Here is a 14,451-nt window from a genome sequence, read left to right on the forward strand (position 1 = left end):
CCTCAAGGTCTGCGTGGTTCTCACTAAATGCTGTTCTTGCTAACTGTTAAAATGTAGCACAATGTTTTGCAGATGCAGCTGTAAAGAGATGAGCTTGACAAGAGCTCAACCAGGGAAGTGCAGCCAACTGCAAAGAAGAAATCAACATATAATTGACCAAATTGTGTAATTAACAATGGCTAAACCTTCCTTCAGGAAGACAGATCTTTGTATGTTAATCCCCTTTCTCCTTTATTGTTGCAAGTAAATAAAACTAGCTGGCAGCCATCATATCTCCTTCTTGAATAGAATACCTCAAGCAGTGAACCCCTTGAGTTTGCCAACAGTTTGGGATTACAATCTATATACTGATTTCACCTCTCAGAAAAACTACCATTACTCCTATTAAATATTTAAGATAATAATGGGAAACTGAATTGTAGCAAACCAAGTTTTTAACCAAAAGATTGGTTCCTGTCAACTTCAGACAATATTACAAAATATGTGGGCCTACAGCTATTCCATTTGGACTATATTATAATATAGGTTTTTATAAAGCTAATTTTTAATGCCAACAATGATTGTTTTTCTTTAACGTCAATCTAAATTTAATTTCTAAGTTCTCTAATTGACTTTGAGACCTTGAAAGTAATGAGTAAATATTTTTTGGCTACCTGGAAAATTCCTAAGAAAATCAGAATCCATTAACATATAGCATCAAACATATCAAGTTGCAATGCAATAATTTTTACTTAGAATTTTACATATAGAAGTATTTACTTTTTATAAAATTCAGATTAAATGCTAAAATCAATATGGTATATGCATCACCTTATATGTTGAGAGTTTATATTTTAAAGCTCAAGTTTAAACTTTCTATAATATGTATTTATTTGTGTGTATCTGGGTCCATATGCGTCAATATATACATATATGTACACTAATTTAAATAAGAGCACCCTAAGAATAATAGAAAGGAGAGGATTAAATAACTAAAATAAAAAATGCTCTTAGGATATAAAATTTGCCCTCACAATAAGATCATATAGACATTTATTTTTCACATATTCTATCCAGATAGCAAAAAGATGTAATATGCCTCACCTGTATGTATATTTTCATTTTAAAATAGTTAACCTGTATTCTTTTATGTGGCTTCATCTAATACTCAGAAATTCTTCATTTCAGGAAGAGCTAAAGTTTTTACTCATTGTTGTGCTTCTTTCTGCTGTTTATTCTAAATGTTGGATGGTCACTCTGGTTAATGAAGTAGCCAAGTGTAAAACTGCTCCTGTACTTAGGTACCTATATTCTGATTTTAATTGGACAGTAAGTTTCCTCTAAAAGATGCTTTTGTTATTTTCTTCCCCAAAATCTAACCCTAAGTTTAGAGTAAGAAAACTGTCAAGGTGTCTCTTACCCCCAAATCATCTTTGGTAGTATCCGGATGGCTAGAAGATAACACAAAAGGCTTATTTCCTCAACTTCTAAAGAGAAGGATAAAAATACACTTAATTCAAGTGTATTTGGTCTGCTCTTTATTTTCTAATTGTATCCGGTGTTAGAAGAAATACTTTTTTTTCTTTCCAGATTCACATTATAGAAAGCCTGTCAAATCAAAAAAGAAAATCAACTCCTAACTCTTAGGTTAATTTTGTATAACTAAATTATTGCTCATATAAATATGTTTCAGTCACTATCTTTTCAGCATACAGGGTGGACCAAAAGTAGTTTACAGTTGTTCATATGGAAAATAAGACAATAATTAATAAATAAGAATATAAAAATAAACTCTATGTTTTGCGGACTCACAACCATTAACCTACTTTTTTGCTCAACCCTGTGTATAGAAACATGCTCTTATTTGTGTGCATGGGCTGGCACAATAACTTTACAAACTGATGTATCAGATTTCATTCCTAGGTTATTATTTCTTGCTTATTAGTAATGATTGTGGTTTACACTTTATAGGAAGGTTTTAAAAACCCTAGAGGTTTGTCAATCACAATCCATAAAAAGTCTTACACTTACTTTTGACAAATACTGCCTAACACCCTAAGAAAAGGTCATTGTTAGGTCCATATATTCATATATTTTACCCAATAGGGGAATCCACGGTCCTTTCCTGATATATTCAATCTCTCTAATAAATTGACCCAAGCCTGTCAGTCTTGTATATTCCTCCCACATATGTGTGAACTGAGGGGCACCTGTCACAAGCTACTGGTCAATGATTGGGTATAATAGAAGAAAGGTCCAAGAAAGCCTTAAAGCCACAATGAAATGGATTGTATAAAGGATGGGAGATTCAAAATTTTCAGGACTTATCGATGCAGAAGCATAGGACTTCAAGGGGTAGCCTGCTGATCCCAGAAGAATAAACAAGAATTAGTTACATGTGACTGATTAAAACTAATGAGAAAAATCCATTTCTGAGTTTGCATTGGGATGATTTAGGTATCCTGCTTGGTATTCTCTACTCAGAAAGTCTTATGTCACAAAGTGTTATTTTCTCTTTCTTCTTTTTCTTCTCCTCTTTTTAAAATGAAAACTCTCAAAAATCACAGGGTAACAGAAATATCTCACTCTTTAAGTGGTGTAAAATTCAAGTGATCCCCCCAAAAAAATCCAAGGAAAGAATATTATGCTATAGTTATTGTAATCAAATTTTAAGATAGAGCAAATTAAAATTTTCAGACTATTACAGTATAAATTATAGCCCATCAGAATTCAGAAACACATAAAATTTCCTATATGTTCATATTATGAAATTTTAATGTAAAAACAGACTTAGATATGAATTTTCAGGGGAATAAAAAACCTTAAAGATTATGGCTCTAGATATACAAGAAGCTATTCAAAGGCTCACTGCTTAGTCTTTATATATTGCCAGGGAAGCATATGGCAAGATGGTTACATGTTTGATATCTTCAATATGATAAGCAAAATGAAGTTATTTCTCAGCTCTACTTTTTATTAGCTATACAATCTTAAATTCCTTAACTTTTGTGTGCCTCAATTTCTTCATTTATAACATGTGTTATCTTAATATCTATCTCTAGAGTTGACAAAAGTAATTGAAACAATTCTGTAACTCACCACAAATAAAAATAAATTTGTAACTGTAACCACACCAGACAAGTCATATTTGAATGTAAAATTAGCTAATCAGAATTGACAAGCCTACCATCAAGGAACAAGGATTATGCTTGATAGCAATGCCTAAAATGACCTCCCAGGAAACTGGTACTTGCTCTGTTGCCCAAAGAGTCCCTGCCTCACAGGGAGTGAAGAATGTCTCTTTTGTGGCAGATCAGGAACCTTGGAAATTTGCAGAGACTTATGGAAATGAGGGATTGCTGCACAGTAATAAGTACTGCAAACAAATGGAGGTGAATTTCTTGGTCCTTGCTCTCTAGCTTTGGATAAGGTAAGTGCATAAAAATGATAAAGGGCATTTCTGAAGTAATAAGAACCATTTAAAACAGAGCTTTGGATCTTTTCATAATCTTCCAAAAAAGTTATCGGGCCTTGGTAGTTTCCAACCACGAAAGTTGTCAACTATACAATAAGAAGGCATTTGTATGTTTAGGGACACTCTTAAAGTATTTATGTAAATATATCAGGGTGTGTAGGAAAAGAACATACTCTGAAAGTCCAGGTTCATAGGTAAAACTAATTTGTTACCATTAAGATTGATTTACTTTGGAATTTTATTTGGAAATTCTTCCTAAATATTGGAAACTGAATATATATATGAACTTTGTTGATAACCATGATTGTAATTACAGTGTATAGAGTAAGCTTATGTCTAATTTTTGTTATATTCAAAAATTATAAAAAACAATTATTCAAACAGTAAGTTAACATGAGAATTATTCTTGCGTTTTGGAATAAGAAACCAAAAAGAGTGAAGGACAAAGTAAAACACAGTTGTTCCCAAACTAAGAAATGGGCAAACTATATATTTTGCATCTTTGTTTCAGCTTTAAAATAATCACTGACACTATTTTGTTCTCAGCTCTCAATCTCTGTTGACTTTGTTTCATGCTTTCCTGATAGATGTCCCCATTATGCACTATTGCTGGAGAATGAAAAACCTAATCTCAGTCTCAGGCAGATATATTCTGAACGTTTTCTGTTTACCTGCACTGTTTGTTAACTTCTGACTGATAGGCAGCATGTACCATTCTGCCACAAGCTTCCTTTTATAACAATGGCAAGACCATTATGTCCCTTAGACTTTGTGAAAGGAAACATTAATTATTACAAAAACTTACTTGTTTGTGTAAGCATTCTTAGTCCCCAAATTTGTAACCATTCCATTTCAATATCTTTTCTGACCTGGCATACTTTTTAATGTTTTTTTAAATGTTTTTGTTGTCTTGCCGGTTCTCTTACTAGTGAGTTAAAAATTGACATATTAGAGATAAATTTATCTAAAGCAAAGTTTTACCAGATGATATACAAAGCCTGTAACATTTCCTAAATCATAGGCCTTGACCAGTATCCAACACTGGCTATAAACAAACAGTATGACCAAAAGAATGTATACTGGCTGAATGTCACCCCACCTTAAAAGTGCAAGAGCAGGAGAAAAGAACTTCCTACGGCTGAGTGCTCAGATACAGAGAAAGGCAAGCTAGGCAGTGAGTCACTTCCAGGTCCAAAGGGAGCTGAGATATTTCTGTGCTTTTCTGAGAAAATGTGCCTTCAGAGCAGAGCAATGAAGTCCCACAGAGAAGCCTCTGACACATGACCCACAGGGAGACAAATTTGAGTTTGCCCCATCTGTGGATTTGTGTTCCTGGGTTGATACTAAAACGTACACACTGTCAATGGCTAAAGATATTAGGAGTCAGACCACTTAGGGTAATATTATGGTAAGATTTTTTAAAAATGTAAGGTTGCTGAAGATCCAACAACCATATTATCACAGTGAACAGGTAATTTAAAAAAAAACAAAAAACAGCTCTTGTCCCACTCTGAGATCACATGTTAGGTGGACTTGAAGTGTGGCACAGCTGTTTTGGGACTAACAAGCAAAGAGCAGGGCACTTTGTGATTTTTCTCAAGGACTCTAAAGCAAGAAGGAGTCTTACTCTCTATGGGAACCATAAAAAAAGGACTCAGATGGACCAGAATTATTCCTGTATGTACTTTGTTTTTTGTTTATTTGTTTGTTTTTGTTTTTATTTTAAAAATTCATCTTTATTGTTGAAAGCATTACAGATGTCCCCTTTTTTCTCCATTGACCCCCCTCCACTCAACACACTATTGTTTGTGTCCAGGGGTTATGCATATATGTATGCAAGTTCTTTGGTTAATATCTCCCCACCCATCCACCCACCCCTGCCTTCTCTCTGAGATTTGTCAGTGTATTCCATATTTGTGTCTCTGGATCTATTTTGTTCATCAGTTTATTTTGTTCATTAGATTCCACATATGAGTGAGATCATGTGATAACTTGTCTTTCTCTGACTGGCTTATTTTCCTTAGCATAATACTCTCCAGGGAGACAAAAAACAAGCCCCAAATGTAAGAACAAGAGAATTCTGCAGAAGAAGAGCTAAATGAAATAATTATAAGGATCCTGTATGTATTTTGAATTGCGACCATTATCATTTTCTAGTGAACACACACACACACACACACACACACACACACACACACACACACACACACGATCCACTGTTAAGCCATTGTAAATTGTCAGGGAGATGTATGCCAAGATAGTTACATATTTGATATTTTCCATGTGACAGGCAATTAGATAGATATAAATTTATTTCCCAGCTCTGTCACTAATTAATCATGTGATACTAAGTTTTTTTACTTCTATGTACCTCAGTTTCCTGAGTACATAAGTATAAAATATGAGTAATCTTAATACCTACCCCTAGAATTGATAGAAGTAATCAAAACAATGCTGTAGTTCACTTGCAATGAAAACATCTAAGAATTTCCAGGAAACTTCTGAAAGAGAAGTTTAAGTAAGAAAGACTAACACTATTATATATGAAGCCATATAAACAAAGTTACAATGATTAAAATTTAGTACTAACCTAATTAGGTGTATAGCAAGAGGCTAATAAAGTCAGAGCAAGAATAGGAGAAAGGAAAAACAAAGCCCAAAATGAACCAAGAGTATCTGAAGATATGATACATATGAATGTAGATGAGAAATCTAGCATGGATTCTCTGTGCACTGTAAAAATCTTTAGGGCATTGGTCTGTGTTTAATTTCTAGTTTGCAACTAAAGCAGTGTTTTTAATTAGACTCTTTTGTCTTAAAATTACTAAAGATGTAATTTTATTACATCTTTAAAATTACTAAATCAGTAAAGATGCAAATGAGAATATAGCTATGGGGCCCTCATTGGCTGGAATAACTCTTCAGCTCATCCATTGGTTGATTCATGAGCCTAGAAGCTCCTTTTTAAGGGTCTGCTCAGACAGCAGGAATATAGTTCCTGCAGGCAGCTCTGTGCAGTTTTCCCCTGCAGTGCAGAGAGCATGAGAGGCCCCTGTTTAGCAATGACTCCTAGACACTGTTTGTAAATTTGAGCCTGATTAGCCACCAGGAACCCTTCTTAACAGGCACATTCATTTTTGATGTTGAACATGAATAACATTCTCATTATAGTTAATTTATTTTAAGGTTTAAGTATGTGTATCTGTTCTCCTGTGTGTGAGAGAGCAACGCTGATGTTAGAAAAGCCCACATACTCAGTCACCTGCCACTTTTGTCATCAGAACTAAAGCCCATGAGTGCCCAGAAGCTATAGGGATCAGAGCATAAAAGTGTAGTGTTACCAAGGCTTCTGGAACTCCCACTGCCACTGGTAAAGCCAGAGCCAGGTGCGCGCTGCTGCCTAAGCTACCAGAACATCTGTGGCTCACTACCATAGCCGGGACCCTTCTGCCTGAGCAGGAACCAAGGAGACCACCTGACCACCTAGGAGCAAGGGCTGCTTCAGTTGCAGGAAGTGTGGCAAGCAGAGGGGAGGGGAGGGGAGGGGGAGGGGGAGGGGGAGGGGAGGGGAGGGGAGGGGGAGGGGAGGGGGAGGGGAGGGGAGGGGGTAGGGGAGGGGGGAGAGGGAAAGGAAGGGAAGGAAGATGGCTTTTCTCTTTCTCCCGTCTTCTAATGTCTTAACAGTGCCTCCCTTTGATGTAACCTAATAGATACCAACTTGGAAAAGTAGTATGTGCGTTTCCATCTCCTATAATATGAAGGGAGTTGAGTGCACCACATACAATACTATTATAATGACCTTATTGCCAGTATTTTTCTGGAAAATAATTACATATGCTTACAGAAAATACAAAAATGCAAAAATACAAGATATGTAAGGAAGACAGCATAACACACCAGAGATATTCACCGTTAATGTTTATAGTTTTATTCTTCATAAATTTTTACACATTTATATGTGAATACTATTTGAAATTAGGATTATTTTATTGGACAATATATTTGAACACTTAAACAAAAATTGAACAGTAGAGAATTGTATAATATAGAAGTTGATATTGTCCTGTGTTTCTACCACCTCCACCTCTTGCCTTCCTACTGAGATATACTCTGTTATTGGCATATATTTTCCATATTATATGCATATTGTTGAGACACATGTATTCTGCTTTAAAACAGGGTTATGGGATACATGCCACTCTGCATTTTTCTTTTTAAAAACATAACACGACATGTTTACATATCACTGTATATGCCATTCATTCTTTTTATCAATTACATAATGTAGTATCTAATGCACAGACCATCTTACATAGTGTTTCATAACCTGCTTTTATTTAAAAAATTGACATACAATGAAATGCACATATTTAAAGTTTTACAATTAACAATTTTTGACATATACAGGGTGTCCTCAAAAATGTATACACACAGTAACAGCTGTTAGCTCAGCTTTGAAAATGAAATGTATTTTAATAAATACTGCCTTTATTATTATTGAAAATGTGAGTATACATTTTTGGGAAAATTTATATATGTGAAATTATTACCACAATAAATATAATAAACATATCAACTCCCTCAATTTCCCCATAACCCTTTGTTAGGCCAGTTTCACACTCAGTCCCTATCCCCACTCAACCACTGAGCTGCTTTCTGTCACTATTGCTTTGTTTGTTTTTTTCTAATTGGATTATTTGTTTTTTTCTCTTGAGTTGTATGAGTTCTTTATATATTTTGGATACTAATTTCTTATCAAATATATAGTGTATTTAAATATTTTTTTTCCATTCCATAGGTCATCTTTTCATTTTGTTAATCATTTCTTTTATTGTGCATGGTTTTATTTTTTGATGTTGCTGTTTTTAAATTCATCTACTAATCTATTTCTTTTTATTGATGAATTCAGACCTTTACATAGAAGGTAATTATTATGTTTGGGCTTAAGTTTGCAGTGTTGTCACTTGTTTTCTTCTTTTCTTCTTTCTCTACCTCTCTTTCCTTACCTTCCTTTAGCTTATTTAAATATTTTTAGAGATTTCATCTTGATTAATTTATAGTGTTTTAGAGTATAATGGTTTCTATAGTTTTCATAGTGGTTGCTCATGGTATCTATGACTGTTCCCATTAGAGAAGAGTAAAGTGATAGCTCACAGTATATAGCAGCAAAATAGTTTCTTATATTATCACCTGTAGATACCTAGAAGCAAATGCATATACATTGCAAGACTTTGGGTGACCAAAAATACTTGCAGCCATAAAACACTTTAATGAAAATAAGGATTACAGTGTGGGTGGTTGGTTGCTTCTACATGTTCAAGAGAACTTGGGAAAGAAAATGTGTTCAGGACTTTATATTTCCAGATCAAGTACTGGGTAGGGGCCAAAGCACTACCCAATACTAGTATGACTAGTATGACTACTCTAAAAACAATAGTTATCTCTTATAGTCATGAGGCTGAGATTTCTGAAAAGCAAAACTGAAGTATAATATTTTGGGGGACTGAAGTACAATGCAAACCTATTTTCCAACCTCATGGTTTCTCTTATGTTAAAGTTAAGACATTGATAGGGTAGGAATTGAACAACGAAAACTTAGACAGGGACATATGAAAAGAGGATGATGAAACTGAAGTCCTTGAACCCTAAATTCTGCCTTATCTACCTTTGCTATTAGTAGAGACCTTTAAACTCATGTCTGAGATCAGTCTCCTCTAGCATGAAAAACTTACAATGGACTTGCCTGTGGCAGTTGCCTTGCAAGGGACTATTTATCCTCCTCAGGGCCTACCCACACACCATGTATCATTGCTTTTATTTTTTTTCAGTTTTATCAAGATACAATTGACATTCTGTTGTCATATGTTGATTTGTTATACTTATACACTGCAAAAGGATTGCCACCATATTGTTAGCTAACACCTCAATCACATTACATAATTACCATTGCTTTTAAACCTATAACCAGACTCAAATCCTAGCAACTTTCAGAGCATGAGATAAAAAATATAGCTTTTGAGGAGGTGTGATATACATCAAGAGTTAGATGATTTTGTCCATTTACATTAATGAAAATCTGGGGAACATGTGTGGAAATAAATCCTAAAGTTGTTGGAGTAGGATAAAAAATATGTTGGATTGGGTCAAATTTATTGATATTGTCTCACTAAGTAGAGATTCTTTATTTAATATGTCAGCTTGAGTGGCAAGAGTGCCCTTAACTATTTGCTTTGTTGGTTGAATGAAACCTGGACTCAAAGAGTTATTCTATAGAAAATGCCAGAACTTCCATAGAACATTGGAGATAATGGTATGCAAAGATTGAGAGAGTTTAAAAGGATAGAGTGGATTTATCACTTAAGACCTCTTCCCACTACCTCACTATGATGCCTATAAGTCTGGAAGATTCTTTCTTCACCAAAGCTGTCAGAAACACATTCACGATGGGAGTCTCACTGTCACTGCAGTCTCTGTGGCGTATGAACTTTGTAAGGCATAAATGAGAGTGGGAACTACTGCCGTCAATTTTGGCTTCCTGAACTAAGAGGGGTCATTGTGATCTTGGTTTGTAAGGAGCCAAGCGACAACATGTATTTACCAAAGACAGGATGGAAATGGTCACTATAATTGGTGGCAGAGCTTAAGCAGTGATAACAATTTTCTGACTTACCATGATCTTTGGTGTTGTTGATTGTGGTATACCTAGAAGTAAAATAGATGGGCAGCCTACTAAATTCTACTTCATCTGTATAAATTAAACAGCTCTATATCTAACGAATGGAAATCTTACTTGAACAACTATAATAACTCACAGCCCCTCATCAGTTCCCATATTTGAGCCACTTCACAGACTCAGGGCCCTGTGATCCAAGGGGAGGCCAGATCTCCTTGATAAAGGACTCTGCTGCCTGGCCGGGCGTGGCTCAGCGGTTGAGTGTCGACCTAGGATCTAGGCAATCAGGGTTCAATTCCCGGTCAGGGCACATGCCCGGGTTGTGGGCTCTATCCCCAGTTGAGGGCATGCAGGAGGCGGCCGATCAATGACTCTCTCATCATTGATGTTTCTATCTCTCTCTCTCCCTCTCCTTTCCTCTCTCTGAAATCAATAAAGATATATTAAAAAAAAAAAAGAAGACACTGCTACCCAGCCAAATAAATATTGTAAACCTTCATATAGTCTTCTCTAAAGGGCCTTGTATCTATTTAACAGAATAACTGTGCACTGAGGAAGGAGGGAAATAATCAAACTTTTCAGGGATTACTAGATACTGACTCTGAAGTACCCCTAATTCCTGGAGACCCAAAATGCCACTGTGGAGTTTTGTCTCTAGTGAGTGACATATCTCCTGCTACACGTTTGTTATCCCCTTTACAGAATGCATAAAAGAAATAAACATACCGAAACTGAAAGAATCCCCACTTTGGTTTCCTGATCCATAGAATGTGGGTTAGTATGGTAGGCTCGGTGAAAAATACTAAAACTGCTTCTATCTACTAGTATAGTAAACTAAATCAATACTTTCTTCCTGGAGGAAACTTCAGTGATTAACACCACCATCAAAGACTTGAAATATTCAGGGAGTGGAGATTCTCATTACATCTATATTCAACATTCCTATTTGGCCTGCACAGGAAAAAGAAGGATTTTCAAGAATAACAGTGGATTATTAAGAAAGCAGTGAGATGATGAATCTAATTGTACATGTTATTTAAGATGTGATTTCTTTGCTGGAGAAAAGCAGCATATTCCCTAGCACCTGGTGTGATGTTTTTTCCTTCTATATTTGGCAGTAAAGACCATATCAATAAGTTTTTTTAAAGAATATGTCTTTATTGTTTTCAGAGAGAGGGAGGGAGAGGGAGAGAGAGAGAGAGAAACATCAATGATGAGAGAGTCATTGATCAGCTGCCTTCTTCACTGTCCCTACTGGGGATCAAGCTCACAACCAGGGCATGTGCCCCAACTGGGAATCAAACCTTGATCTCATTGATGCTCAAGCACTGAGCCATGCTGGTCAGGCCATATCAATAAGTTTGATTTTAGCTGGAAAGGCCAGCAGGTTACCTTTACTGTTCTACCTCAGAGCTACATTAAATCTCCAGTCCTATGTCAAAACCTAATCCTCAGGTAGTGTGATCACTGTTCCATTACATTGATGAAATCATGCTGACTGAACATGATGAGCAGGATGTAAGGATAACCTTAGACTCCTTGGTAAAATAAATGCTTGTCAGAGAGGGAAATGAAACCCACAAAAATTCAGGGAATAGCCTCCTTGGTGAATTTTCTAGGGGTTCCTGGGGGTCTTCAAGGGTAAGGACTAGTGGCTGTACTTGGCCCCTACTACCAAGCAGAATGCCTAGAGGGCTTTTAACTTTTTTTAATTTTGAAGGCATCATACATCTTATTTGACAATGCTATTCATATCTCTTTACTGAGTATCCTAAAGGGCTACTGGTTGTGAGTGGAGCTCGGAACAAGAAAAATACCTACAATATGCCCAGGCTACCATGCAAGCTGCTCTGCCACATGGTCAATATGGTTCAGAAGATTCAATGGCATTTGTAGTGACGGTGGCAAATCATGATGCTGTGTGGAACATTTTCCAGGCTCCTATATGTGATACTTTGATTATATTTCCTTTAAATGACATGACAAATAGTTTATTAAGGTTGATACCCTTCCCCAGATAATTGTGGTATACTAGGTGCTACCAGCCCTTCACTTTTCCTCAGAGGAGACCAATATGAGGTTATTCTTACTCTAATAATTTCCACATTAATATTTTCTTTCCAAAAATTAGCAATATAACTCTTTTTATCTAATGAAGAGGTTAAGAATTTCTAAATTCACAGAGACACATTCTGACAAATTTCCAGCATATTTGTAGCTTCCTTGGTCTTTTGCTCTACTAATAACTACAAAAATGGAAACTATTCTGTATCCCATCTCAATCTATGTGTAAAAGAAAAGAGAAATCAAATAAGATATTGACAGGTCAGACCAGAAGCTAGTCAGAGAAGCAAAATATTCTTAACAAGGATTGTGCTGGTCGTAAATGGGCTCCATACAGGTGTACCTGAACAAGCTGATGGCTGGTAGCCTTCAGGGTACTGTTTGCTTGGGGAAGACATGGTCTTGAGTTAGAGGATTTGTGCATGGAATAAGTGCAGAGAAAGTGAGATGAGTGGGAGAGAGGGTAGTTTTGGTTGGGCAAGGGCAGACGGGCAAGATGGTTGGTGGTTACACTTCAGTCTTGCCCAGGGACTAGGTCCATAGGTCCAAGACCTATAGTATGATAGGCTATGGTCAGCTGCAGAGGCTATTTCCAAAGCAAGAGGCAGCACTGTTTCTGTGCTTTGGGGTGAAAAGGTGTGATAGAAGTGAAGAAAGGGAAGGGGTAACAGACTGAATATTCAAACTGGACCACCTGCGACATTTGCAATATTTAAAGGCTTCTGGGCAAAAGTTCAATTAGGGGCTTGCCTATCATGTATAAAAATACATGAAAAGTTTAAATCAACTAATAGACTTAAATAAAATATATTTCTTACCATGACAAATATACCTTCATATTAACCTGAATGGTCATGTTAGAATTAGAATACTCAGTGTATTTTTAAGTTTCTTTTTCTTATATAGTTTATTGAGGAAATTTAAAAACAAAGCTGTCAGTAGGTTTGTATCAGGGATGGTTAAGTGATACTCAAGATCACACATCCGGATACTTGGAGTCTCCAAGGCAGCTCTGTGCTAAGTCAGTGTATAAATTTTCTATTGTTAAACAAAAAATTACCACACAAAGAAGATTTACCTATCTAATCTATCATCTATCTATATACCGAAATCTCCATCTCTTTCTTTCTCTCTCATCACCTTTTCCACGTTCTATTAGTTAGAAGAGAGTCATTGGCCCTGCCAAACTCAAGGGCAGGGGATTATACAAGAGCATGAATATCAGAAGGTGGAGATTATCTGGGTCACTTTATGGTCTATCCATCATACTTGTACTCCTCTATATTGTTTAAGCAATGTGAAAATAATGGAACACCCACCCGGACCCCTGGTCCTCATCCCAGACTGCAGGTCCCAGCCCCCAAGATGTCCTCTACCTCTTCTCTATACATATACACACTGAGCTCATTCTTCACCTCAAGAGGTTTCACATGCATTTATGAGAATAATGTAGCTATCTTGTCCTCTGTTCCCTACATACAGCCACCACGTTTTAGTCATCTCTCAGTCCTAGGAGTATATATATTGGCAATGAACTCAACTCTCAGAAGCACAGACCCACGTGAAGAAGAGCATGCTGACCTCTTCAGGTTTGGGACTTGGGGCTAAATGGGGAGCAAACTCAGGGTCCTAAATATATGGAGCATGGTTCAATGTGGGGGGCATGGGTTCTGAGTGCGCACATCTCCTTAACCTCAACACACTGAACCCTTGGCTGTTTACAGGGTTAAGGCTATGTAACACTTACCAATTAAATTGCTTTGTTCTCCACAAGACATCACCACTGTCCTAATAAGTTGTTTATCATTCTCATGCATGACTTTCTGCATGCTATAATATACATGCATAATTTGTATGTGTTCGTTTTACTACCTGTATATTTACCTATAATCAATTTATGGCAATTTTTAAAAAATTTATTTTATTGTTGAGAGTATTACAGATGTCCCCCATTTTCTCCCCTTTGCTCCCCCTCCACCCACCTCCCACCCCACCCCAGGCCTTCACCTGTCTTTTGTCTGTGTCCATGGGCTATGCATATATGCTTATAAGCTCTTTGGTTAATCTCTTCCCACTCACCTTCCCACCTTCCCTCTGAGATCTGTCAGTCTGTTTCATGCTTCCATGTCTCTGGTCCTATCTTGTTCATTAGTTTATTTTGTTCCTTAGATTCCACATATAAGTGAGATCATGTGATATTTGTCTTTCTCTGCCTGGCTTATTTCACTTAACATAGTATTCTCCAGGTCCATCCATGCTG

The sequence above is a fragment of the Miniopterus schreibersii genome (assembly GCF_964146895.1).
Source record: "Miniopterus schreibersii genome assembly, chromosome: X".
In the NCBI taxonomy this organism is placed as follows: Eukaryota; Metazoa; Chordata; class Mammalia; order Chiroptera; family Miniopteridae; genus Miniopterus; species Miniopterus schreibersii.